A 27,905-nucleotide genomic window follows, 5' to 3' on the forward strand; every position below is an offset into this window, starting at 1 on the left:
TTAAAAATTGTATCGTACAACGACATAATTTAAATAATAACAATATTGAAGAAAAATAGCGCCGCAGGTGACTTTTTTTACTATTAGAGAGATTTTGTGTTGTCTGTTTATATTACTTATCTGGTCGACTCGCCATGCCGGGCCCTTCTTGAACCCGAGCCCCCAGGCTAGATCCCTGTCAGCCCCCCCCCCCCTGTCAGGACCATTCTCACATAATTTTCATTCTACAGCCGGAGTACAAAGTTATGAAACGGCAACTCTACTCCACACCCGTTAGGTATTTCAGTTCCCAGTTTCCCAGGTTCACAGTTTTTAAGTTATCGAGGACGATTTGTTGTATCTATTCCAAATGTATGTTTTTTTCTTTTATTTATTAGCGAATTTAGTAAACAGCCGATCGCAACAACAAACCATTAGGCCACCCCTGGTTATAATTATGAAAATGTGTCGTATAGAAATGCTCCTTATAATATGACTCGTCGGGTACATTTTCATAATTATTTAATAGATCAAATATATAATATCGTAGTATCGTCGGTCGAAAAGTATTTATACAGTTTTTGACATTCCCAATCGTAACCTCTACATATTATTGTTGGTTTGACCCTTACGCCTGCCTGTGTATATGCGTCACGCATAGAGCGTAAACTATACCGCATATCAGAAATAATGTTAAACTGTCATTGGATGTCGTCTTCGGCGGAAATGACACTTCGTATTGAAAGAAAACTGAGCGGGGGACCCCGTAACCTCTCCATATCCGGCAGCGACAGGGTTGACATAACAATCTCAAATTTATGCTGGTATACATTTTCAACTGTCGTATGCTATGAGTGCTATAATTAATATGTAGGGTTGCCAACCGTTCCGGAGCAGAATAGAGCATATTATTAACCTCCATAGTGGGAAGATATATACTTAGATATATGACAAGAATTATGCAAGAATTGCTTGTACTGTGTCGTCTAAGGATTGCAACCTATACAATGTAGTAAAATACTTAGTACAGATATTAGTTTTAGCTGTCTTTAACGTTGTTACAATACCGAGAAACAGGGTGAATTTATACCACCCGCGTCTTAATAATAAATAATGGATATACTCTTCGCCAGTGCGCACGACAGTGTGTACTTTATTCGGCTTTAGCAGTAAATGTGACTCCTAGAATAGTCCTGCGACTATGACACTACCAGTCTACACAGTTTTCGCAATTAAATTACAGGTAGCAAAGATAATTAATAACGTTAATAGCAAGTGTTGTCACTCGATATAGTATATAGGCATTGCTATCGTTATAAGCTTTGTTTTCTTTTAATACAAAATTATACGAGCCATTGTAGTGTGACAGATTTAAATATCAAATGTTACTTGCTTAATTATTTATATATATATTAACATCGTGAAATGGAACAACTACAAACAGAAGTTGACAATCTCCTAAAATCGGCAACTCGGTTCTACTCGCCGATTAAATATTGGAAAAGTAATAAATATGAACATTTTATTAGTGCGGCGTCCCATTAAAAGGATTTAAAACTTGTACTTTCCATGCACGACACAGAGAAAAATTATAAACCAAAAAAAATATGTTAATAGATTGTCAAACCAATACAGCGGCTATTTATTTTACTAACTCCGCCCAAACAGTGGAAACTAAAATGATCGTTTGTATTCCTTTTTTGAAAATTTAATGGGCGAGCATATCCGTGTTTCCAACTTTAGCATGTTGTCAACCCAAGTCGGGCCACTACTCAATGTTTCACTTATAATATTATTACTTTCTAAGTGTTTTACATTACTCGTGCATTATCTTTTTCGTGTAACGGTTTTTGATAAGACTTTTGCATTACCTACTTCAACGTATGCCGTATTGTTGAAAAAGTTAGACAGCGCACTGTGAGTCGAAACATTTTAAACACAATAGATTTTAATATAAACCAAACATTGTCATACCCTAAATATGCATAAATTCATATTTACAACTAGGTGTTCAATTGAATAGCTATTTTATTTACGTCTTCCTAATCAATGTATCCCAGAATGGATAATCATAATATAATATCGATTCGATTTTACTTAGTTAACAAAAAAAACGATAGTGTACCAAAACGCACGCCTGTTCGCATCTACAGTATTATAAAAAAAGCATAGGTACGTTATAAATTTAATATTATGTGCTAAATTTTCTTTCCTATTTCATTTTAGTGGTTATTGAATTGAAACGTAAAGATTTTCTTGTTTAATCGCTTTCTTTTTTTATATCGAACGTACCTATCAAACAATCTAGCCTTCACAGTGCGGCGATGAAAATTGGCCTCAGACTTCTTTGGTTCTGAGCATTTTTCTTATCATTTCGTGTAAAAAAATATTGCGTCGCTGTTTAAACATCCTGTCCCGCCGGCGGAACCCACATTACAATATATTCCAAAGCGTTAAACAACGTTTATTTTTTTACAGATAATGCCGTGTGTTTGTACCTCAGTGAAAGGTCGAAGTTTTAGACGAAAGAGTGACGTATTTTTGATTCTTTCCGAATCTTAAATGTAACATATTACTGGATTATTTATTTTACTTATCTGCGTAATAAACTAATAAGTCATAACTCAATCCAGACCGTTTATAGAAGGTTTTCAAAACGTAGATAATAGAAGTATAAAATGTATTGACAAAAATCTACAACTCTTTAGGTAAGTATATATCTATGAATGATGAAGACTTCAAACTAAGTCATAAATTTAACGTGATTAGATAAAATAACTTTAATTTTTTAAACATATTAGGTACTTAATTTCAATGTCTGGACTATGCTACATTGGCATATTCCACTGACTAAAAAAAAACTGCTATCGACTTGTGGGCCCAATATAGAGATATTCAAAATCGATTACTTACATATTTCATACATACTTAAACTATTTATTTTGTTATTCAACAAATAATTTACAAGATGTGATAATGTAAAATTCTTCATTGCACATACATAATTTGAAACACCTCAGATATATTATACCCACCCCATAAAAAAAGCTCAGACATTCCCTCGTAGACAAAAACCTAGTCGTAATGGATAACGCGTCGGACCGAATAGAAGATATTATTAGGTACTCCCAGAATATGAACAGCCACCCTGCAATTCGTCACATAAGTAGGCTATGCGAGCAAAACTTCAAAGATTCAAAACCACCATGTCCGGCTAAGAACTGAGAAGTACCTACATTGTATTTTCTCGTGAAATCTTAAATGACATATTATTATAAATGTCAAAATAGTCATTATAAATTTCCTGCATACCTATATGTACATTTGTACTGCCATACACTATGTATTGACTATCTTTCCGGTAGTTACTTCGTAGTAATTATTGTACATATTCATTTCATCGATATTTTCAAATGGCACAATGGTGACAATAATTAAAGTCTTCATACAGTTGTGCATTTTGTTGGATCTAAATAATTAGACATAATGAATATCACACAGTTCGATCATGCAGCAAGTACACAAGTTGACATTTTTATTAATACCAATTTGGATTACTTCAAATCACTTCATCATTGGCACTACAACCCAATTTAGATATTGACAGCATATGGAAAACTTTCCCATTCGGTAAGCCCATGGAAACTCTGGGTTTTCTTTCGGTATGTACCCACTCCCGACCCTAGTTTTTACTATAAAACGTGCAGATATGATAACAGTTATTAGTTTTAAACGAGTTCGGTAAATAGCGTGACATAAATGGTTTACCATACTAACAACATGTAACAGCGGTTTCTCATCCGGCGGCTTAGGGTTCGATTCCCGGTGAGGTCACAATACATAATATATGTGTTTTTCGTTTTGCTTCCTGCACTGCTTTCATTGGACATCATGGCACTATGTAGTATTAAAGAATATAGGTAGTAATTACCTATATAAATATAGTTTTTTGACACATCGAATTCTTATTTTTAAATACAAACTACATTGAATACAAATGGATGTTGGTATTTGCTGTCATTGCTCACGTGTGGAGAGGGCATGCCAAATTTTGTTGGCTTATTTACAATTTAAAAGATACACAATTTTTATTGATAGTTCTAAATATTGAATCGTGGCTAGTAGGTACTATTCAACTCAATCATCAGCCGGGGTCTCGCCTTACATAGCTCCATCCCCAGTTCTACTTCAACTCCGTCAATTACTTGGGTTTTAGGCCGGCCCCGTGGTCATCAAGCGGCCACTGTGTATCACTGGACGACTACATGTGACCAGCACCTGCACCGCGATTTTCTAACTCTCGTCTCGTGTGGCACCAGACGAGATGACGTAATTGTGTCGTCACGCTCGAGGCATGCCGACCGCGCACAGAATAACCATAGAAAATATTATTATCATACACCTATATGTGTATGGTGACAATGAATAGCGCCGCTGTCTGACCACTCGCTATTTTCTCGAATGCTATTATCACTCCGGTAGTACGTCATAATGATGTCATATGACGTCATCTCGACCGGGAAGCTTGCACTCGCAAGTTCTAACATAGAGCCCCAGGGGCTCTATGTTAGAACTTGCGAGTGCAAGCTTCCCGGTCGAGATGACGTCATATGACATCATTATGACGTACTACCGGAGTGATAATAGCATTCGAGAAAATAGCGAGTGGTCAGACAGCGGCGCTATTCATTGTCACCATACACATATAGGTGTATGATAATAATATTTTCTATGGTTATTCTGTGCGCGGTCGGCATGCCTCGAGCGTGACGACACAATTACGTCATCTCGTCTGGTGCCACACGAGACGAGAGTTAGGAAATCGCGGTGCTGTTCGCTCGCCTAGGCCCTTTGTCATTCCATTGTCAATCATGCGAAAATGTCGAAGTGTCTTACTTACTTACTTCTCCCTGTCACGCCCCAGCATTGCGATATAGACCAAACACAAGTTAGCGCCACTGCCCTCGTTCCATCGCCAACTCTCGCGTCTCCCGCCATGCCAGACCTGCAACGCGTAGATCGCTTTTTTAGCACCGTTGCAGGATGAGGGAGTCCCGGCCACGGCGATGGAACCCTTGAAGTTGTGCCACAAGGGTACGGAGTGTCGCACTCTGACGGTATCCGGAATACACGTCCCAGTCACGCGAATCGTCTTTGTAATTACTAATAATCACCGAAGGCTGCCGTGTCCGCTCACGAACTCGCGTATCTGTAACACGGTCGTACCAATTTACCCCTAAGATTCAGCTGAGATATCGAATGCTCAAAATCCGAGACTTTTGAAGTTTAGTAAAATGTCACGTCTTACACCCATACAGAACCACAGGCAGCAAGCAAGCATTGAACAAACGACATTTTGTCCTCACAGAATATAGCCTTATCGAGGTGTTTATCTATTATTTTATGTAATTGAAAAATATATAAATATATATTTATATACTTATACAATAATATATTATATTCTTTTTAACATTACAACATGCCTAGAAGCCTAATGACGGTAGTGTAGTAATATAAGTGAAACAATCACACAGGTTTTGAGAAAATCTCATAAATATAGTGTGTCCTCACCGGATGGAACCCGGAGCTCCCGGATGAAAGGCCATGCATTACGCATTGCACCACGATAGCCGCCTGTCAATTAAAAGCCTTGTACCTAAATGATATTACAATACAACAAAAAAAAAGTATACTATTATTAATAGCTCCAATCTTAACATTTCGACGACACTTTTGCTTTTTCCACTCTGCGTTTCTGCACAGACAGCAGAAATAGAATGCAAAAAAAATGGCAAATGAAAAAAAAATGATTCGTTTGCACTCTTTCGCAATAATAAACAACGATCGTTCACATAAAAATGTAAAATTATGGCATCATATTAGTTTATGCGCCGGTGACAACAAATTGCATATACGTAAATACCTATGTACCTACTTATTTAATAGTATGTGGCCATAGCCATAACCCTCTCACCACGTGGAGTTTTTTTTTTTTTAATATACTTGTGCACGATCAATAATTATTCTGCCCTTAGGAAGAAGGGCAGTAACTGACTCTCACACACTTTCGAGATAAATGACATAATGTATTTTTTCTCAAACTTTAGTACTGTGAATTAATAAAAAAACGGTGGTAGTTTTTATTAGTAGTTAGTTAAAATACAAAGTAATAATAAACAAGCAGTAACTGCAATGAATATGTACAATTAGTGCCTTTTTGCTAAAAAAAAAAATTATTATTTTAGAAGATGTCTATTTTTTCACTAAGGATTTTAACGGTATTTTAGTGATAATACTGATTTTAAAGTGAACAGAATATATAGCTTTCAAAATTACCTAACGGATGGCATTCATAACTCAATTTCACAAATTTTGCGAGTTACCGCCTTCTTCCTTAGAAGGGCAGTATTATTGATTTAATTTTCTATAATAAAATTATTATTGCCAAATCTAATACTTACATAGTATATTTAAAACAACATCATTAGGTACCGATATACCGTATTGCAGTGGCGAAATGTGGAGGTAGACTGTTAAGATCCGACACAAATAATACATACCTACTAAACTTTGTCTGTCAAACGTATTTTTTGCTCTTACTGAACTAAAACGACGACGTGTAGATGGTATTTGTTGGTTTTTAAAATTAAATTTAACCCTGCCTATAGATAATAGTCAAAACATATTCGTCTATTTATATATAGAAGAATATTTTTTCTATTACGGTTTAGTTTAGACAGGGCTTAATGAAGTTTACACCATCTGTAATACTCTTAATTCAACGAAAACTAAATAAGTATGACTGGAAAAGTTTAGTTTGTAACAGCCTACCTTCGCCCTTTGCCACTGTCGTATTGCACTGACGCGTGTTTTTTGTGTCTCTGAATTATATGTCCGTCTAATAATCAGTGCAATACAGTATATATTTTAATAGTCAACTGCTAACCAGGGAGATGTACTCAAAACGGAGTTCCATATTATATGCAAGTTTCAATAATAATTGCTGAATCCTTTTAATGATATTCGTATATAATCGTTATTGTATCCCGTTGCTTAATAAGTTAATACCTACCTATTCTAGATACATCAGCAGTATATAAAAGTGAATTGTCATTTATTTACTGGAGATATTTTAAGACACCTATTTTGCGATTATTGGTAATTAGTTATGACTTACTATTCATACTTTTGAACCAGTCACACATTGATTTAAAAACCAACATATTATTTTGGATTTGATCCTGTTTGAAAATCACAACCAACGGATTAAGACACAAGCGTCGACCAAAATACAACCACGAATATTTAATAAATTTCCGTCTCTCCTCCGTTCAGTACAATACATAATATCATATCGCAATGTTGGCGATCGCTATATACATTAAAAGCAACCGTAATGCGTACTTAATTGCTACATTATTGTATGTTATTTATGACGTTGGTTTGAAAATGCATAGATTAAAAACATTTTTTTCATGTCATAACGAACACTATAATGCAGCAATTTTTGAATGACATTAAGTGTATAAATCATAACAATCACTGATATATCCAATAACTTTATTATCACTTCTATTCTATAATTTAGGCTCTACCAAAGTAGGTATGCAATGCGTAACGCAGCCGAAAACCCCATGTCCGATATTATCCCATAATAGGTACTGTCTCGATAGGTACCTACTTATTATGTGTATAGGTACATACATCAAGTTTAGGTTCATGTATATACATACATCAAGTTTATATATTATTTGAAAACTAAACATTTTAAACGAAGTCGACGTGTCGTGTACAAAATGGTGATTATTTCCTCATAATCGGTGGAATTGGATTAATGACAAATAAAATATTTTCAGATCGTAATATTCTGAACTGGGCGTAATTTATTTTGTAAGTGGTCAACTCCAAAAAACATTTTTTTTTCAAGGGCAATCCTAAAACATTTTCTTGGGAGTGCTTAACAATATGTAATTAATAGTCCGGCCAAATTCTACATCAAATCGTTTAAAAAGCTTACTAAATAACGAACTAATTTTCGGTTGCAGACAAATCCTGCAGGTGTATTTCGTATATACATTATGAATGTAATCAGAGAGATGGCGCGTTTGTTTTATTGCTAACTAGCTTATGTATGTAGCCGTCTCGCACGAGGCCGCTTCATTGATCAATTTACATTATTTTTCTTAACAAAACAATAACAATTACATTCTTAAATATTAAAATATCTGTATATAGACATACTTCAAAACGAATATAATTCTGAGAGTTACGTCAAAAAAAGAACATCAAATTAAAATCTAATCCAAAATATGCAAACTGTATCTTGATGTGTCATGAAAATTCAAAATTGGTATTGGCAGAAAAGATAACAAACTTTGTATTTTTCATATGTAGATATCCGTCAATTACATTGAGCTTCTTTACGAGCTGTTTGTTGGCGAATTTATAATCTGCCTGTAAAGTCGCCCAGTGTATCATCGAACAAGCTAACAAGCAGGTTGTAAACACTACCGAAAAAAGTTGAAAGCCGGTCAACTTTACACGCTACGCGCAGTAGAGCGCAGTAGCAACCACGTAAAACGAACTACGTTCTGTCAAAATAGTCGCTGGCTTGTGGCTTCTCAGCGAATGGAAAGTTTTGTGTGTAATCATCAAATCGCAGTAGCTGAATCGCCCGCTTTTAAATTCGCCAACAAACAGCTCGTAAAGAAGCTCAATGTAATTGACGCTTAAGACATAAAACGTTTATAAGATATAAAATATACAAACGTTTTATGAAGAGGAATGAAAAAATCGCACTTTCTCTCTTTGTCAAAAAGTGGATAGGACCGAATTTGAAAACTTCCTCCTGATATGTGGTGTTACTTTACTATACAACCCAGGTGTGTACCTATCTACTAAAACAGTTGTCTTCATACACATTGTTGTTATCAAACTGTCTTCCTATTTAAAGAAATAACGATTTATGGTGCAATATCGTAATATTATAGTAGGTATTTCGTACATCTACATTTGGACAATCTGTTATCAAGAGTATTTTTACACGAGTTTTACTATTGCTTACCGCCTAACGTTTAGTCACAGTCCAATAATCGCCCATAAAGATAACAACACAGAACTCTTAATTGCTAAATAAGTAGGTACATTAACATAAGATTACAGAAAGGTTTTTCTATAATAGGCATGTGAATAAAACTTGAAAATTTGTGACTCAATTTTAATGTAATTTCTATTTACTTGACATACTAACACCTCATTGCAAGTATCTGTCAAACTATGATGAGAGTACTCTGTAATTTGTTTTATTTCACTACTTGATTGAAATAAAAGATTCCTTTATGTTCTTGTACTTAAGTTTATTTATCAAATTTAGAATTTTCTTCTCCCTGTCTGACTCTTTAATACACATTTACATCCGTTTTCTCTCATGCGTTATAGATAATTATGATAAACATAATTGTAATAACCTAATAACTATTATTTATTATCTGTCTACGAAAGGAAAATGGAGATATTCTTACAATCTAATAATGGGCTTAAATTCGTAATACATGTTGGAAAGGGGGACGTGTCGAATCGTTGTTGTAGAAGTAAATAATATCTTCAATAGAAAAGTGTTTCTAAACCTAATGTTCTTTTGGCTTTCCTGAAAAGTAGTGATTTTGATTTTAGATTCCATTTTCTTTTCGCACACAGGTAAATGCACACACATTACTGACTTTATGTACCTATTCATATTATCCAAATACCGTAATAACAAAACATGTAATTTTTAACCCCATAACTAAAACATATCGTTAAATTTATCTTATCGGTGTATTTATTTTTCAATTATGACTATAATTTAGTTATTTGTTATAATAAAATGATAAAAGATGACATTTTTTTTAATATCTTCGATTTTTTCCAACCCAAAAAAAATTGTTGAGACTTAGAGACGAATTTATTCGAAGGGAAAAATGGTATATAATTAAATCTTGCATATAACTGTTCTTCCATCTGTCGGGGGGAACAGTCAGTAGGTTTTCTGTACGTTACGATTCAATACATTCCATAAATTTGTCCACATTGTCAACTTCGCATTTGTATCTGATTTGTTCATTTTTTGTACGGTATCTGAAGCTTTGCCTATGATACAGTGTCCTAAAATCTAAACTTTGTTAGTCTTTAATATTTGCTCTGTCCTCAAACCCATAATATGTCACAACCTAAAACAATTATTTAACTATTTGTATTGAGTCTAAAGCCTAAATAAAGCAATAACATATTAAACAATTTATTAATGCTTTAACAATAGTGTCTTATATTCATGCAGGAAATCCTTGTCACCCTATTATAATACTTGAACGATAGAGCACAAAATGACTGGGTCATCTAGCTCAGTGCTGGAAGGGTTAACTTTTCAGGAAGAAGTTTTCATATTGGCACGCGAGCGTCGCCTCAGTCGATAGTTGTCCTTTGGCCTGCGCGGTCGCTTTTTTATTCGCTCAAAAGGCAAACATTTTTTTTAAATAAACTATTTTGTAATAATAAAACACGCTCATTGTGCAAACGTAAACGTAACCATTTACCGTATATGCAGAAATTTAGTACCAAAGTCCGCGGAGAGTTTTTTTTTGCTCTTATGAATAGTCTTGTCTCATATTTCATACGATTGCACGTCTTGTAACATTATATGTAAGTACAGCACATTTACTACAACGTTACATTCACTAGTATAATATATTTTCCAATCACCTCACAATTTTTAATTTGTAATATCTTCAATATTTGAAATTCGAATTATTTAGTCAGTGTTGCATTTTGCGCTCGTCACTAGAGCATTGTAAACTAAACTGCACCGCCCGCCTAAAACTGCAAGGCGGCAAAAAGTTAAATTTCTTTGATATTATGTTTGAAATAATTAACTATTTTATTTATTTGATAATATCGGTCGAATATTTTATCTGTATGTATGTAGATTCTTTAATTCAATAATAATAAATTACCGAATAATATTCGTTTTACAATCTTCCCGTTTGATAAAAATATACTGGCATTTTGGCGGCAAAATAATCAGACGATAAGCACATTTATTATGTGTTTTACTTAAATTCAATTTCAATCATAATGACTTTAATTGTCAAAAATATCTGAAACGTTTGAGACATAATAACGATAATAAATATCAGTAGGTAATTATTTTCTTTTTTTTTTAATAAAATATTTTCTTTTTCGTTAGGCGGGAATCGGCCGTATTGGATGAGAAACTATTTTCTACAATATGTTAGTACCTACGTGTTTAACTTTGGAAAGAAAAACTGATTAAAGTGTGTGCGTAAATTGGCGCTAATTCGACGGCTGTTGGAGAAATTACTTGAACACGGCGACTATCATTGGTGAGTTTTTACCTATTGTCTTTATAGAGGTTTTTTATCATCATTTTCTTGCGATTACTGGAAACACTTGTTACTACTATCAAATTAAATCGTGTATCCCCAAGCTTACATCTAGTGGACCGGTTTTTTTTACACGAAGTTTTCCACTATGTACAGTAGAAAATGTAATACTCCATAATAGTGTTCTTGGTCATTACTTCTCTACCACGTGGTTTTCTGCGCGTTTATAACACTATAATCTAACTATTGAAAATAAATCCATAATCTTTAGATAGGTACGCCTAGATTTAAAATAAGTCAGTAATCAATATTTTGCAATCGTGTTCTTAATTCATTAATTATTACTTATTACAATCCTAATGGATTTAAGTTTTGCCTCATTAACATTTGAGTCGTTTTTTGCGACTCGGGTTTCGCCTTTCGGCATCTTCAGGCACTAGTCGATCCGAGCGCAGACCTAAATGCGAAACCCGGGTCGCAAAAAAGACTCCAATGGAATAGTACAAAACTTAAATCCATTAGAATTTAAATTCAATAACATCAAGTAGCTACCCTCGGTCGATTGTATTAATATTATATTAAAATCATCTAGTTAGATCGACGGGATAGAGGGAGATTTGAAGCAAAATCAATTTTATTTATAATATAATTACTTATGTACATATCATATTTTAATATTGACCCAATTGACAGAAAAATTTCGCTCAGTGGTCTCAGGCTATTAACATTAACATACACATAATTGAGTTTTCTTAGAGTTTTAATGATAAATGAAATGGCATAGTTATTTTATTAGTAATTAATCTAATCGCATAAGTACTACATACCTACTTATCTGATTGCTATCATTTCGTTTTACTTTGAAAAACAACGCCGCATTTCATTATTGTCTTGTTATCTTTTGTTTTGTCACTTATATACAGTTATATCTCACTTTATCATGCTATATACTTATTATTACTGTAAATATTTTGCTTGCGGACTTGTGCGCAAAAGTAAAGTGATATAATTTTCCACATGGTTCCCCACGAACTGACAACCACGTGGAAAGTTCCAATGGGTGTCGAGTCTATTAACATACCGAAATCATTGTCATATTCGTGTATGTTGATTGTACAAATTATAAAAATGTAATTACCAAAAGACTAGGGGACCTGGTTTTATTTTGGATTGAATCCTTCAAAATTATAGTATTTTTAGCTTAATAGCCGTAAAATACAATATCATGACGACATTCGTCCTGTAAAAAATATGTCTCTGAATAATGTGCAAAATTTGATCATTGGTTAGTCTATTAAATTTAGGTAATCCAAAGGTCTAGTATCGCATACCACTGGAAATTTACTGTTGTATGAAGGTTGTAAACATTTGTGCAGACATATTTTTACAAATATGCGCACACCTGAACTGGAACGTTACTCTTCCAATGAAGTTGAAGAAAACCGTCTTCTATAGTATGTCTCCTAAATATATGAATACGCAGCTGATTAAGTTATCTGTAATGTGTTTTGTATTGAAAATTTATTTGTACCAAATATTCGACTCTTGTGCTCAAATATGAGTTCCTTTGTATCAAAGTGGGACAAACGCCACCTCCCACTAAATTCATGTTTTAATTGATTATGGTAGTGCAAGTGATGCTCTTTTCAAAAAATCCACCAAAAGTATCAAAAAAATTTGAGTTTAAAGTTGATATGTTATATGAAAAACGGACACTTTTCACACATGTTTGAGAGTCCCCTGTTAAATTTTGTCAATGGCTTATGTCCCACTTTGATACCAAGGTACTCATATGTATTTATTTGTCAGGTCCGCACTGAGATAAAGACACATTGCGTTTAAAGCCGTAAATAAGTTTTATGAACAATGAACCGCCACGACAGAATATTGTGATGAACAATCGTAAATGACAGCACATCATTCGCAAAGAAAAATCTCAATTGGCTGCTCAGAGCACAAAAAATAAAGCCTTAATTCGTTGCATAGAAGAAACCTTATTAAGACGACACATCAGTGAAACGGCAAATAATTTTCAACTATAGGCGCGACGAAATTTTGGACTTGCTGGCATTCGGAGAGAGAACGTCGAGCTGGGAACACGTCAATTTGTTTCGTGGTGGCGACGGGGGTATTAATTCTTAAATCGTGTAAAGATGACTAAAAACGTTACCCATTTACTTGAAAAAGAAAACATGTCAATGAATATATTATTATTGTTACTAATAGAACATTAAATGGACGCATGTTGGATTTATATGACAAATTATATTTTGTTCGGTATGCGTCATTTGCACCCGCGACCCGCAATCCGCGCATCGCCTAGCCACGATCTTTTTAGACCGTGCCCCAACTGAGGTATAACCTTAATGTCCTAAGACCAAGAACATATAAATTCATTATCTTAATTTCGGAATTGGCAGTGTCTACTCTCTGTGTATTTCATATTACAACTATGTATCATAAATACGTTTAAATTTACAACACATTTGTCATGAATGTTATGTTATGATTATCACGTTATACCTAGTATCAACAAATATAAAAAAACGAGTGTAAAACTGTTTTATGTATATTTGCTCAAATGACAAAATAACAAAACCATAGGTTTCTCAATAATTTTCACTCAACTTATACACTCGTATGAATCTTTTAACGAACGCATTTCCAAATACGTCGTCTCTCTAATCGTGAGAAAATGCGTAAATACGTATGCGACTTAGTACGTATGTAGGTATTTACTTACGTCAAAGGCTGTATTGTTCGCATGAATCATGCCGAATTATTGTTGTTGTTTCTTGGCGGAAAACGAAATGCCATTTTGAAAAAAGAACATGTTGAAAATCACAGCTTCTCAAACACAGATAGCCATTTGTCGTCTCCGAGTTGTTATTTGTTCGGCTGTTTGGTTTGGATGTGCCTCTTTGTTTGCACGCCCGCCTCGGTTCTCTACATGTTTTTTTTTTAAATATTTTTTGTTTCTATGCGATAGCCTTCTTTACATACATACCCGTGTAGATTTACGGAATGGCAGTTATTGTCAAATATTTTTTTTTTGCAAAATTTTCCGAACTGACTGCTTAATATAGCAAAACCTACATTTAATTTATAATATACCTAGTACCAGTTATATTTAATATATGATAGTACCTATATCCAAATACCCACACTCACAACTATCCATACAATATAATTTGCATTACTTTGGTATATCTTTTTTCCTTTTGATTGCTTTCATGTAGGCAGAATAATTCATAAAAATTAAGTAGCTCAAAGTACATTTCTATCTGCCTGTCGCACGGGCTATAACTGTTGAACACACAACTTTACTGTATGCTAGCCTTGTAAAAATGGAGTTTGAACTCTTGACGTTGATGAATTTTAACATAATATCGTATATTGAATGCTATTAGAAAAAAAAATGTCTTGCAATTGAATCATTGTCATATATTCTTCGGGTTCGCGATAATCCTTCACTTTTTTATCACTTATTTTTCTTTTAATTGCAAAATGAAATGTTTCGTAATTTATTCGTCCCATAACCTAGCCATAATATAGGTACCTATTACATATTACGTTCGAATAAATAGCCAATGTTTGATCCGTATACAGCTATACTAGTTAAGATAACTAAACTTAGTGATATTCCAGCCAGTGCACTCTTACTGTCTTTCTTGATAACATTACTCTTCAAATAGTGCCTTGGTCTTCTCTGCCGCTTTTCTCGAGGTCCTCGAGCCGCCCTATCCTGTTCAGTTTTAGTTCTCTAGTCCTTTTGCATATTTTCTTGCATTTTTATTTCATTAAATCACCTACTCATATAAGTATTCGCTCTTAACAGTACCATGTCAGCGTGTCATCGTCATGATCGTGAACTTGACTGTTGGGCTGCGTTGTGCATCATAGTTGTATGTTTGGGAAGCACTGCATGTAGAGTGCACACACCGAGTTGGGCCGATTGTAACAAGAGCCGGCGGAAATGTACGAAGGTGTTGTGTGTCGTCAATTAACACACCTTTTGGGTCACTCACTACTAATGCTAACAGTGGAGCAAGCTCTTATGATGTCACATACTCAGACAGGATGAAGGCATTTATAATTTCCCTTTGACAACCTTTAGGTGCCCTTATTTTTTTCATATTATCTCAACTTACCCATATATGTGTGTCCCCTAACTGATAAAGTAAAGTCACTACGCCTTCTGTGAGAAAATTAATTTATTTATTGAACATGCGCTCGAGTTTAAATAAAGTCTTAAATGATTCTACAATGACGTTTTCACACCGTTCCGGTCTACAATCCAACCTTTGAATCTCTGTGGATGACTGAATGTCTGGATCTTTCTGAAAATTCTATTGTAACTAAGTCCTCACTTTCACCACGCTTGTATTGCACCATAATAATAACGTGTGACATGTTATATCTAGTTCTAGTACATAATATTATGTGATTACAACTTTGTCCACTCCCACATGGGTTTTTACATATATTTTTAATATTGCCGCATGTTACCATGTTTAATTTGATCCCTCCGTTCTCGTATTACATTGTGCGAATATTTTCTTTTGACCCTTCCTCATTGGTCGTTATATACAGGATAATATTAAGTTTACTAAATAAACGTACTTATGACAATTCCACCGTGTGAAAGAAATCATACAACACCAAACAGTTTGGACTATAATTGACAATATTGGTACTATACCGAGAAGGAGTCATATAAAGTTTTTGAATTATCATTTGACAGTCATTGTTACAGAACTATGTGAGTTAGGTAGTTGGAATCAATTGGCAACTACCACAGAACACATAAATAAAATGGAAATGCGACTGCCATGGATCAAAGTTTTGTTTTAAAGTCTGTTTCGTTTTACGGTCAGGCCATAAAACGTAAAAAAAAATCGAAACCCACCTGAATGTTGTCACTTATTGCCAATATGTAATTGAAAAACTTTAATGCATATTATGATACGTACGTATTCTTTAACACGTGTTTAAATTAATCCCATATTTATCCAGAGTCGAGGATTAGACCTTGTTACAGTCTCAACCAGAAGGCAATACACTTTTTGTATTTTCTGGTAAAACTACCCCACATATAAAGAATAATTATCCCTTCGTTATCAGCATTGTTTGTAAATAAAAGAAGAAAATGGCGGCTGTGTGACGTTTTGCTTTGGTTACTTACTTTTCTATTTGAGATTTTTTGTTGATATATATCGAATAGTGCACACTAAACTATGACAGTCAATCGTATTTTGTTTTCATTGAACCAACACTACAATGTCTAGATAGTGTTTTTCAGTTTTTTTTTAATTCAATTAAACCCTGCCTAATTCAAGCCTTAGTAAATGATGTCCATTTATCTATACTTATAATATTTTGAATCGATTATGGTTTGGTTTAAGCAGGGCATGAACTTTAAAAGAACTAACTAACACCGCCTGTCGTACGAGTATAATATATTCTTAATTCTATGGAAACAAATTAAGTATGACTGAAAAGGGTTACACTATTTTTGTCGGATCGCCCATAGCATACCTAAACTACTGTGGCTTATTATTGGACAATGTTTGACGTATCAATGCTTCGTGTTACTTTAGGCCCGTTTCAGACGGGACACCGGTGTCACCCTCGATATAATATAGGAGGCCTTTGTATTCGAATAAAGGGGCCTTTGTATTATGTTTATGAACGCCCCAGAGCTAATGAGTAAACGCGTGTCCGGTACACTTTTCCGTCAGCCGCCGATACACTTGTTTTTATTACCGCAGCCAGTTTTATGCTCTAATTTATAACGCGAAATTATGCGTTGACTCATTAGCTATTCATTCATAAACATAATACAAAATCCCCTTTATTCGAATACAAAGGCCTCCTATATTATATCGAGCGCGACACCTGTGTCCCGTCTGAAACGGGCCTTACTCTTGATTTTTCAGTTTTTGTACTAATTATCTTAAATATATACCTATTTTCTTATATTTTTCTCTTTATGGTTAATAAAAGCAATTATTACAGGCAATTATTCCATATCGGCCATTCCATTTTCATAATAACAATCAGCGCGATAACGCTATATAATTTTAATTATGTTTGTTTGTGTACATAATATAAGTAACATTACGAGAACATAATATACACAGGTCGATCCTAAGCACAGTTTTCAAGTTTGTTTCGTGTGCCTTTTTGTATAAATAAATAGTACGATTACAGTTTTATCTGTAATCGAATCTATTATCAACTGAACTATTGTTCGACTTACAGGCTGTGTATTTTACTATTGTTAAAATATCTTATACTTATATCAAAATATGGCTCTCTTCGTAAGAACAAATGATTTTTTTTTCGACCATGTCCGATCCTAATAAGATCATATGGGTCATTGATGGGCCTCCACAAGAGTGGAGATTTGTGTTAATAGATTTTGTTTTTACGAGAAATGGATGTCAGCCACTTGCTCAACCTATTAGGTCCATACTCTGACTCAAACACAAATTGAAAAACAATATGTGTATTTGTCAGACCCAGGATTCGAACCTGGGACCCACTACACTATAGACCGACGCTTAAGTGGGATTATGTGAATAGATTATGTGGTCATATTTCGTAGATGTCGTTAAGTATCAAGTTTTAATAAAAATTAAATAATTTAGGTAGGAACCTATCCATATTATGTTTTGTCTTGTGACATAAATATTCTACAAATTGAGACTTATCACAAAAAAATATGTAGACACCTAATCTCCAACAAGAAGATTTAGGCAAAAGCAGGAAGGCGCTGTTGTCGACCAAATGGGAGGAGTTTGTTAGTTTATAATGGAATTCCGGTAAAAATGGGAGGAGCTTGTTAGTTCACAGTTTAACACGTAGCCAAGAAGATGCTGTTCGAGTATAATAGTAATTGTTGCTATTTGTTACCAACAGTGAGTGTTAAAGTGCGGCCACACCGAAAACAAGTCGCGCGACAACTCGTTAAATTTTACGATAAGCATGATAATTATCGTAAAATTTTTTAAGCAATTATGATGATTATCGTAAAATTTAACGAGTTGTCGCGCGACTTGTTGCCGGTGTGGCCCCACTTTTAGGTGAAATTTGATTTTGACAGCTATAAAATAGGACCACAGAGTTAAAAATTGTGCCTGCCTGGCCTGTATACTAAAGATGGCCATGGTTCAACAGAATAGCGAAATTTATATTTTCGTATTAGACCTTTCCAGTCCGCATAGACCGCGCAGCCCAGTTACAGAGCATGGTTTGCTATATCGTTGATACTAAATTATTTACATATGTACTGTTAATGTTACTAGTCGAGAAATTGATTATCTGATTGTAGGCAAGGGTTATACTTATCCCATTCTGCTACCCGCATATGGTATTTGGTTGTTTTTTCATATCAAATGAAGAAAAATAAAAAATAAATATAGTCGTTTTCTTTTATGCGAAGTACTTAGTCCCTTCTTCTTCGTTTCTTATAGACTGATAGCTGATGATAGGTAGCTACCCCTCCAATAATTTCCATGTTTACTATGTGGATAGATTCGAGCACTACCGGTGCTGAATTATGTATCATTCACCTAATCAAATCATATGTGTGCTTTTAATAGGCACGATTATTTATGAAGGTATCTCTCATTTTTCGCTGCAATTTACATATTATTATATCATAATAATAATATGTACAATTATCAATTCGTTGGGAGCATAATTTATGTCGCACATTCTTTCCACGTGTGTGTTCCAAAACGTTTTTATTTTCTTTGTCTTTCTTTTATATATAAATTGTTATCGAACAAAGTTAGCCATACGCGATATGAAAATCGACATTAGGTCACCTCTCAGAGATATTATTATGTTTTATTTTAGTTTCCCAACATTATTGTACATAGCTCCACTGTTACGCCAAAGATTTATAAGGGTAGTCGATTGAACCCATTTTTAATTAAAATATAAGACTTGTCAGATATTAAATTCAAAATTCTATATTATGTATTACATATATTAATCTATGTATAATGTATATCGTCTCCATATGGGAAATATCGTCGTCGAGTTGTTTAAACCTACGCTGTCATTAATCAAAACGGTTTATTTTATAGTCTCTATTCATTTATATACTTACACCATAGTTTACTAATATCGCCAATGTTCTATCTGCCACCAAAAGTGTAATATAATTATTAAATATAGACACGTCTTATTTACGTCCAATTTACGTGGTAATCACATCGGAATAATTACAAACACTCTAGTCGTTGACGACATGTCATTTTGATAAAAACAAGTTATTCATAGACAGTGAATAAATCTACCTTCAATTTTATGTTTATATACCTAGTAGTTTTTGGTATCTCCTTTAAAATTTCAATGTTGTCACATCGGAGGTGTTCACAGTCCAACGAACTGACTTGGATTATAATTTATTACTGTTGATGCATATATTGTTCTGCTTCGTATTGTGCCATCCCCTAGCGGAGGTCGGCCACCATCAAGGCGATCTTATCTTTGTCGTCTGCTACCCGGAACAGTTCAGTGGAGCTGCACTCGTACCAATCACGGAGGTTCTTAAGCCACGAAGTGCGGCGCTGTCCTCTGCTACGCTTCCCATTGTTTTTGCCTTGAATGACAAGTTGGGGAATGCTGTATTTTTGTCCTCTCATAATATGGCCGAGGTACAGTAGTTTCCTGGTTTTGATACTACGTAGAACTTCTCGGTCCTTCCCCATTCGATTGAGAACTTCAACATTTGTTACCCGGTCAGTCCAAGGAATTTTGAGGATGCGTCTATGCGAGGATGCGTCATATATTGTTAATTGAACATATTATGATTAAAATTAAACGGATGCTAAGTTCAAAGAATTCAATAAACTATTTTCTTTTATACAACAGAAGATTTGAGAATGTAACATTCTATATATTGAGTATACATGATTTGAAAACATCTCATGCATATATATATATATATCACTTTTTCACAAAATGATTTTTTCTAGTGTGTATATGCATGAGATGTTTTCAAATTATGTATATTTAAAATAATTCCCCATATATTGAATAATCTCAATCTTAACTGTCCAATAACCGAATACCGCTGATAAATCTGTCGTATCAGAAAGTACCAGTATGATCATGATGTACGTTTGGGAAACACTGGTTTAACCGATCGACTTTCGTTTTAATAAACCACACGGCGGATGTCAGTGTTGTTTTTTTTTCATTATTCCTTTTTAATTTCATTCCCATCGTATCGTGTGTACATTGTGATTATTTTTTATTCGAAATGCTTTTCTGATAATATTAATCAGTAAACACCGGCCAGCTCACGTTTTTAACCGTCAACCCATAAAAAAACACATTAAAATGGTGGACGAATCCAATATCCTAAGGAGACTTTTGCCCAAATGATTCTTAGTATGGATTTCTACAATTTGTCAGTTGTTTTTTCTGCCAGCTCAGGTGCGAAGGTACTTATCATAATTATCTTGCGAAAATAATTTTAGCTGAGCGGCGTATTGCAAACAATTAATAATAATATGAACCAATTAAGATTCTCGAGTTACCGCTTTTATTGTTCTTTTTATCGCAGCAAATTTATTGTAAGCAATAGTGAACCATTTTATACAATGCGTATAAAAATACATGTTTTAATAATTATATTTCTAAGAACTTTTTCGTAGGTACGTACAACTACTATGCATACAAATACCAATTAATTGATACCTACAAATATTGAAAGTTTTTGTGCGTGGACCTTGAAATATTCTAAAAGTATCATATTGATACCATTACCAAGTATGTGTATAGTATCAAAACAATAGGTTTTCTGGAAATATTCGTTTGAATAATTATTATATAAGTAATTATAATATATTATGTTATTATATATTGTGTATTGCGTCAGCCGTAATTGCATTCTTCTAAAGGTTTTGCACTTATGTTCATTATAAATATTACGTTAATACATTTAGATTTAGAATATTACAGAGCTACCAATCCGCAATGCCACACATTTTACTACTTACCGTGATTAAATTAGTTATAAAACCTTAAGTAGATAAAATGTAGGTTACCGTTAATTTAAAAAAAAGTCACCGCCCGTCCCATTTAAGGTTACATGTAAATTGTACGTAATGCATTTCACCGTGGCACAGTTTGCGCTGAGCTTTCTATCGGAAAGAGATGACCGTATACTATAAGATAAGGTATCCAATTTTATTAGATTCAATATGAATATTAATTCAATTATCATAGCCGATTGTGGCAAAATTCATAAATTCAATAATGAAAACCTAACCCAACAAAAAATTATCAAGTAATCGGCTATTTCCAAAATTTGTTTGCCACTGGCTTCCTGTAAACCGACAAGAACCGTGTTTTATTTGGACATGAATTTTATCTCAGTACTATACGACCTAAACAGGTTGAACAGTCTTTAATATACAACCATATATTATTACCCATACAATATTTCGGATACGGCGAACTGTGTATGTACCTACAGATTTCCAGACACGCCCATTTATTCATGTATTTAGGTATTATTATTTGATTTAAATGCACATAAAGAGTAAAAAAAACTATTCATGATATAAAACGACAGGTACCTAGACACATATTACTTTAATAAACACTTAATATGAAAGTTTTAATTTTTTTTCAACTTTTGTAATTTTGATATACTTACAACATATTTTATCGTAACAGACATTTTCAATTGAATAACACAATAATAACGAAATATATGTGCATATTGTTGCGTACATAAAAATTAACTTTAATAAAAAACTAACTGGTTGGTGATATTTGTACTTATTTATTAAATGACTGATTTATATAGATAAGTACGTTATGAGATGGGTAACTTTATCACTGAAAAATTTGCTATGTTTAAAATTCATCAACTGTAGGTGTCAAAAAAGGTTCTCTATCGATGACAAATTTTGAATTGCTTGTGATCGCTTCATAAATGAAGGAAGTGAACAACTTTAAAATGAATTATTTTCAATACAATATTATTTATCATCATCAGCTGTGGTATACACCAATATAGTATATATTTTTTATCGAAATACAAGATTTTGTACACACGGCGGCTGATGTAGCGTAGCCATCTATGAAACTGTGGGTTGCGGGTTCAATCCGGCAGATGGGAAAAATAATGCATATTGTTTTTTCAGCGTGTACCTACTCGATCTACTGAATGAAGTTAGTGGGTTGGGCGAATGACTTAATAATAATTATTCCTCGTAAATAATGGTACGTTAATAGGTGGGTATAACTTGCACTTCGTAGAGATATGTTTTCAAATTAGGACTGAAAATTGTATCCATCTAACTATCATTATTTTATGTATGCGTATTGTTCTTAAATCAGTTGTTTAAGACAATTCAGTGGCGTAACAGAATATAGAAAGCTCCATAAAGACAATGTTTTACTTAACTCCCTTTTTATTTAAAGGATATTGTGTACATATAGAATTATTAATCCACGACGTTCACAAATGATATGTTATTTAAATAAGGGTAAGTGAAGCAATTTATAAGAATACCTAATAAAAAGCAACATGTATACGTCTCTAGTCAGAGTATTGATAAGTCGCGCAGCCCTTGTTATCGGTAGGTACTTGAAGTGATATAATATATATTATAAGTATGAGTATTTCATGCATTATTGTTATTTTTAAGTTAATAAGTAAGGAATTCAAAGATATAATATTACACACCTATGTATAAGTAAGTAGATATTTAATATACAACAAATAAATATACGAAATGTACAATAAGAGCTTTAGAAAATTATAAATCATCCAATTAACTATTTTTTTAGTCAACGAATAATTCACAAGATTTGACAATGTAACATTTTTAATTGAAGATAGCTACATAGTTTGAAAGCACATCAAAGAAAACTGAAAAGATCTTATTAAAAAATAATACGATACCCAGCAGGATACAAACCTGCGCCCACTGGATTCGCGCCAATGTGCTCTGCCAACTAAGCTACCTGCGTTATATTCAATTGCGATGTAAATCATTCATCACAAATATATTCAGCTAAGCTGAAATTTAAGAGATACATCCCTCCACAGCTATCATATATTTTCATATGATACATTTATTTTAAATATGTTAACATATTATTATAAATATTATTAGCTACCGCAATGGGAAATTTTGTTGAATAAATTCATATGAATAGTCTGTAGGTAGATACAAGTTTGACATACTGTCCACGCATTATGATGACGAAGAGTTTTGATTCTTGGAGTAAAACATGCAGAGTTGTTCGAGGTAGATTGTAGATTTACCCAAGGGCCAAAACATCCTCCATGCAAATAACATCATATTAAATAATAGTAATTTGGTTTGCAAAATTACTTAGTGTTTTATCAAAATCTATTGTGATATTTCAGCCAAAATACATAGTACAGTGCACAAAATGTAGAATCGAGTGCGATGATGGCATCGCATGCACAAGTAAAATCACTGCCATTTGAATTCACACATTCAGTTCGGATGCGATGATCTCTGGAAGTTCTCACATACTTGTTATTTTTTTCTCCGCCGTAGATCACATTAAATAGTTAATGAACTACTGTGACTGTATTCTTCAATAATTTGTCTAAATAAGTAGGTACTAAGCTATACTAATACCATCGCTTCTACATAATGAAAATTCCTCGGTATTCATAAAGATACTATAACAATAATATTTATTTCATAATAATTCAATGTACCTACTACATCGTACACCTTATTTTTCTGAAAAACATAGGTTCCATAAATTATTAACGCATTTTTTAATTAAAAAATGTTGTAATATTAGAGTCCGTCCCCAAAAAAAAAGAACTCCGGCTGGCCGGAGTCTATTAATCAGATTAGTCGACCGACGCCGCGCATAAAGGAAACAGCTGTAATATTCATAATCTAAAACGTAACGGTTATAGAATGGCAGGACGATTATGTTAAGTATGAGTTATGAATATGAATCCACGTATTATTTATTGACGAGTAAACCAAACTCGTCAATGATGCCTTGCATAGTAACAACACCTTGTAAGATTCGCGGAAAATCGGAACATTTGAGCGCCAAACTAAACTTAGTTACCTATATTTTTATTCCGCGAATTTTTTGTTGCCATTTCTTTGTTTTCTCTATGGTCCGTAACTATAGTTTAGTTTAGGTTTAGAAGATAGTATCCATAGGAAGATAAAATGGATAGTAGGTATCAGCGGCGAAGGGTGGGGGTAAAGGTCCGTCATAAATAATGCATTAGTTTTTAAAATTCAATTAAACCCTGCAAAAAACTAACCGTAATAGATAATAGTCAAAAAATACTCGTCTATCTATAAAATTATGCTATTAGATACTTACATAATTTTGGATATTTCATAGATGGTATAATATTTTTTTATCTATTAGATATAGTTTGGGTTAGGCAGGACTTATTAGCCAACATGTATTTCTATTTCAACGAAAACAAATAAGTATAAATGAAAAAGTGTGCACAATTTTGTTGGATTGTCAAAAATATACCAAAAGTATTATGGTTCGGATTAGGTAGGGCTTAATTTATTTTTAAGACTAACTAACACCATCTGTAAATTGTAGTCTTGGTTCAATAATAAACAAATACGAATGACTAACAAAATTTAATGTGCACTATTTATGTCGGATGCTAACAGCCTACCTCCACCCTTCGCCACTGTTGTGAAGATAGTGCTTGTTAGTTTTTAAAATTCAATTAAACCCTGCCTAATCCAAGCCATAGTAGATAATAGTCAAAAAATATTCGTTGAAGTACGAGGGTGGGTCAATAAGTCCTTAGAAAAGCCGACAAGTGGCGCGACTAGTACTGTAAGCGGTTTGTTTTCATGCAGCGGCACTACCGATTCAGTATGCTGTGAAGTTTCAATCAGATTGGTCGGGTTGTTGTGTGTTTTTCGTACATTTAAAAAAAAAAATTACTTGTGGAAAATGGAAAAATGGAAAATGGAGAAAAAGAGCTGTTATTAAACATTTTATTATAGAAGGGTTAACAGCAAAGGAAATAAAAAATGAGTTGGATTTAGTTCACGGCATATCTGCTCCTTCACTTGCAACTATTTATAACTGGTTAAATGAATTTAAACGTGGTCGTACATCAACAAAGGATGAACCACGCTCAGGACGTCCTGTAGAGGTGACTACACCAGAAATGATCAATAAAATCCACGATATGGTGTTAAGTGACCGAAGATTAAAGTTGAGTGAGATAATTGAGGTTACAGGGATCTCAAAAGGTAGCGTCATTTCTATTTTACATGACAAATTGGGCATGAAAAATATTTCTGCAAGATGGGTGCCGCGTTTGCTCACAGTCGACAATAAACGCAATAGGGTGGTGGCCTCTAAAGCCCTGTTGTCGCTCATGCAACGCAATCCGGATGAATTTTTTCGTTGCTTTGTGACTGTAGATGAAACATGGATACACCAATATACTCCCGAGACGAAAGAACAGTCAAAGCAGTGGATTGCGAAGACAAACCATGTCCAAAGAAGGCGAAAACCGTAAAATCAGCTGGTAAGGTTATGGCTACTGTATTTTGGGATGCACGTGAAATTATTTTCGTTGACTATTTGGAAAAAGGAAAAACAATAACAGGGAATTATTATGCATCTTTATTGGACCAGCTAAAAAACGAAATTGAAGAAAAATGGCCTCATTTAAACAGGAAAAAAATCCTCTTTCATCAGGACAATGCTCGTTTTCACACATGTTTACGATCAATGGCTAAAATTGAAGAATTGAAGTTCGAATTGGTCGACCACCCACCGTATTCGCCAGATTTAGCCCCCAGTGACTTTTTCCTTTTCCCAAACTTAAAAAAATGGCTAAGTGGACAACGTTTTTTTTCAAATGAAGAAGTCATCGATCGGACAAATGCTTATTTTGAGGACCTTCCGAAAACTTATTTTTCTGACGGTTTAAAAAAAATTGAGAAACGTCTAACCAAGTGTATTGAGCTCCAAGGAGATTATGTTGAGAAATAAAAAAAAAATACAAAAATAAAAACTGTTTTAATGCTTTTTTCTAAGGAATTATTGACCCACCCTCGTATCTATAAAATATTTTGTATCGATTATGGTCTTTTAATTCCAATTATTAAATCTGAGGAAAAAGGTAGCAAATACAATAATATATTGATGCCCGAATCAATTAGTATGTTAATGGAAACGGTTACTACTCGGGTAACCGGGTACTGAGATGAAAAAATTAGAATGCACTTTATGATGAGCTATTACTCCATCCATTCTTTTCTCACTATTACATTACGCTTACTATGTCGAGGACGTCTATTTGTCCAATCGCGTGCCGCAATTCCACCTACTTTGACGGTTTTTTTTGCTCAAAATGCATCGCTATTACTCTAGCAGTCTAGCATGTCACATTTATCACAGATAGGTACACCACGCGGCATTGAAAATACGTATTTTTTTACTTAACTAGTTAGTCGGCCAATGTTACAGGGGATTACAATCACGAACAGAATAATTCTCAATTCCGGAATTGCGAGATTACTATTTTGTCAATGCACTTAGTGCAAGAACGTAGTGGTCGCGCGGGCGGCGGCGCAGCGGCGTCTTGCGCAACTCAAACGTATAACCGTGTGTGAAATGTTCGCAGGCAGTGTCTTTTTTGGGCCATAATACACACGGTTATACGTTTGAGTTTCGCAAGACGCCGCCGCGCCGTTGCCCGCCCATCACTGTGGCCAAGCGCTTGTACTTTGCAATTAGACAAAAACCGAAAAAATAAATACAAATAATTTCCACATTTTATAGCATGTTCATGATTGACGACTTAATTTATGCACACTTTACCAATCCCACTATACTGCAGTGGCGAAGGGTAGAGGTATACTGTTAAGATCCGTCATAAATAGTGCACCCTAAGCTTTGTCAGTCATACGGTACATCATTTGTTTTCATTGAAATAAAACTACAATTTTATTTACAAATGGTGTTAGTTTTTTTAAATTCAATTAAACCCTGAGTAAACCAAACCATAATAGTTTTGGTATATTTTAGGCGATACGACAAAATTGTCCACACTTTTTTATTACAACGTTTTTATTAGATCGTATTCTTATTTGTCCGGTGGTTGTTTATCCATTACAAATCTTGCAATCGATTTTTATCTAACTTAGTGGCTAGCTAGACATTTGAAACTTTTAGAATATATCAGAACACGATGCCAATGCATTTTTTTAAATACTTTTAGCCATCTTTAAGTAGAATTGAATTCATTTTCAGTCAATTCTGTTTTGTATGAAAAGTTATTTCAGAAGAAATCCGTAATCCAATCCACTATTATTGGTTGCTAGGGGTCTGGGGCCCTAGCAACTAAGTTATTAATATATACGTGCGTTACTATGGAAATCAATATGAAATCTCAAAATGACATTTCAGTTTTATTTCTATTAACTATAAATTTTTTTGATCGTTTAAGCTAGTCAAGTCAAGTTTATATGATTCAACAGAAAATTTAAAAACGTATATAAAAAG

The 27,905-nt window shown here is 33.9% G+C and overlaps 1 protein-coding gene across 3 annotated transcripts in view; it reads left to right on the forward strand.

Annotated features, from left to right (window-relative positions):
• Window positions 1-27,905, forward strand: part of LOC147067042 (uncharacterized) — a 105,959-nt gene that overhangs the window by 42,750 nt on the left and 35,304 nt on the right. The window contains exons 1-2 of one of the 3 annotated variants that reach the window (XM_085953662.1): window positions 10,422-10,656; window positions 11,201-11,357. The exons of the other annotated variants lie outside the window; for them this stretch is intronic. The gene's annotated coding sequence lies outside the window, so the exon portion shown is untranslated. Of the gene's footprint in view, window positions 1-10,421; window positions 10,657-11,200; window positions 11,358-27,905 lie in introns of those variants that run through there. 3 annotated transcript variants of the gene reach the window in all.

The sequence above is a fragment of the Rhyacophila brunnea genome, unplaced genomic scaffold (assembly GCF_057557595.1).
Source record: "Rhyacophila brunnea isolate RB1 unplaced genomic scaffold, BYU_Rbru_1.0 scaffold_4, whole genome shotgun sequence".
NCBI lineage: Eukaryota > Metazoa > Arthropoda > Insecta > Trichoptera > Rhyacophilidae > Rhyacophila > Rhyacophila brunnea.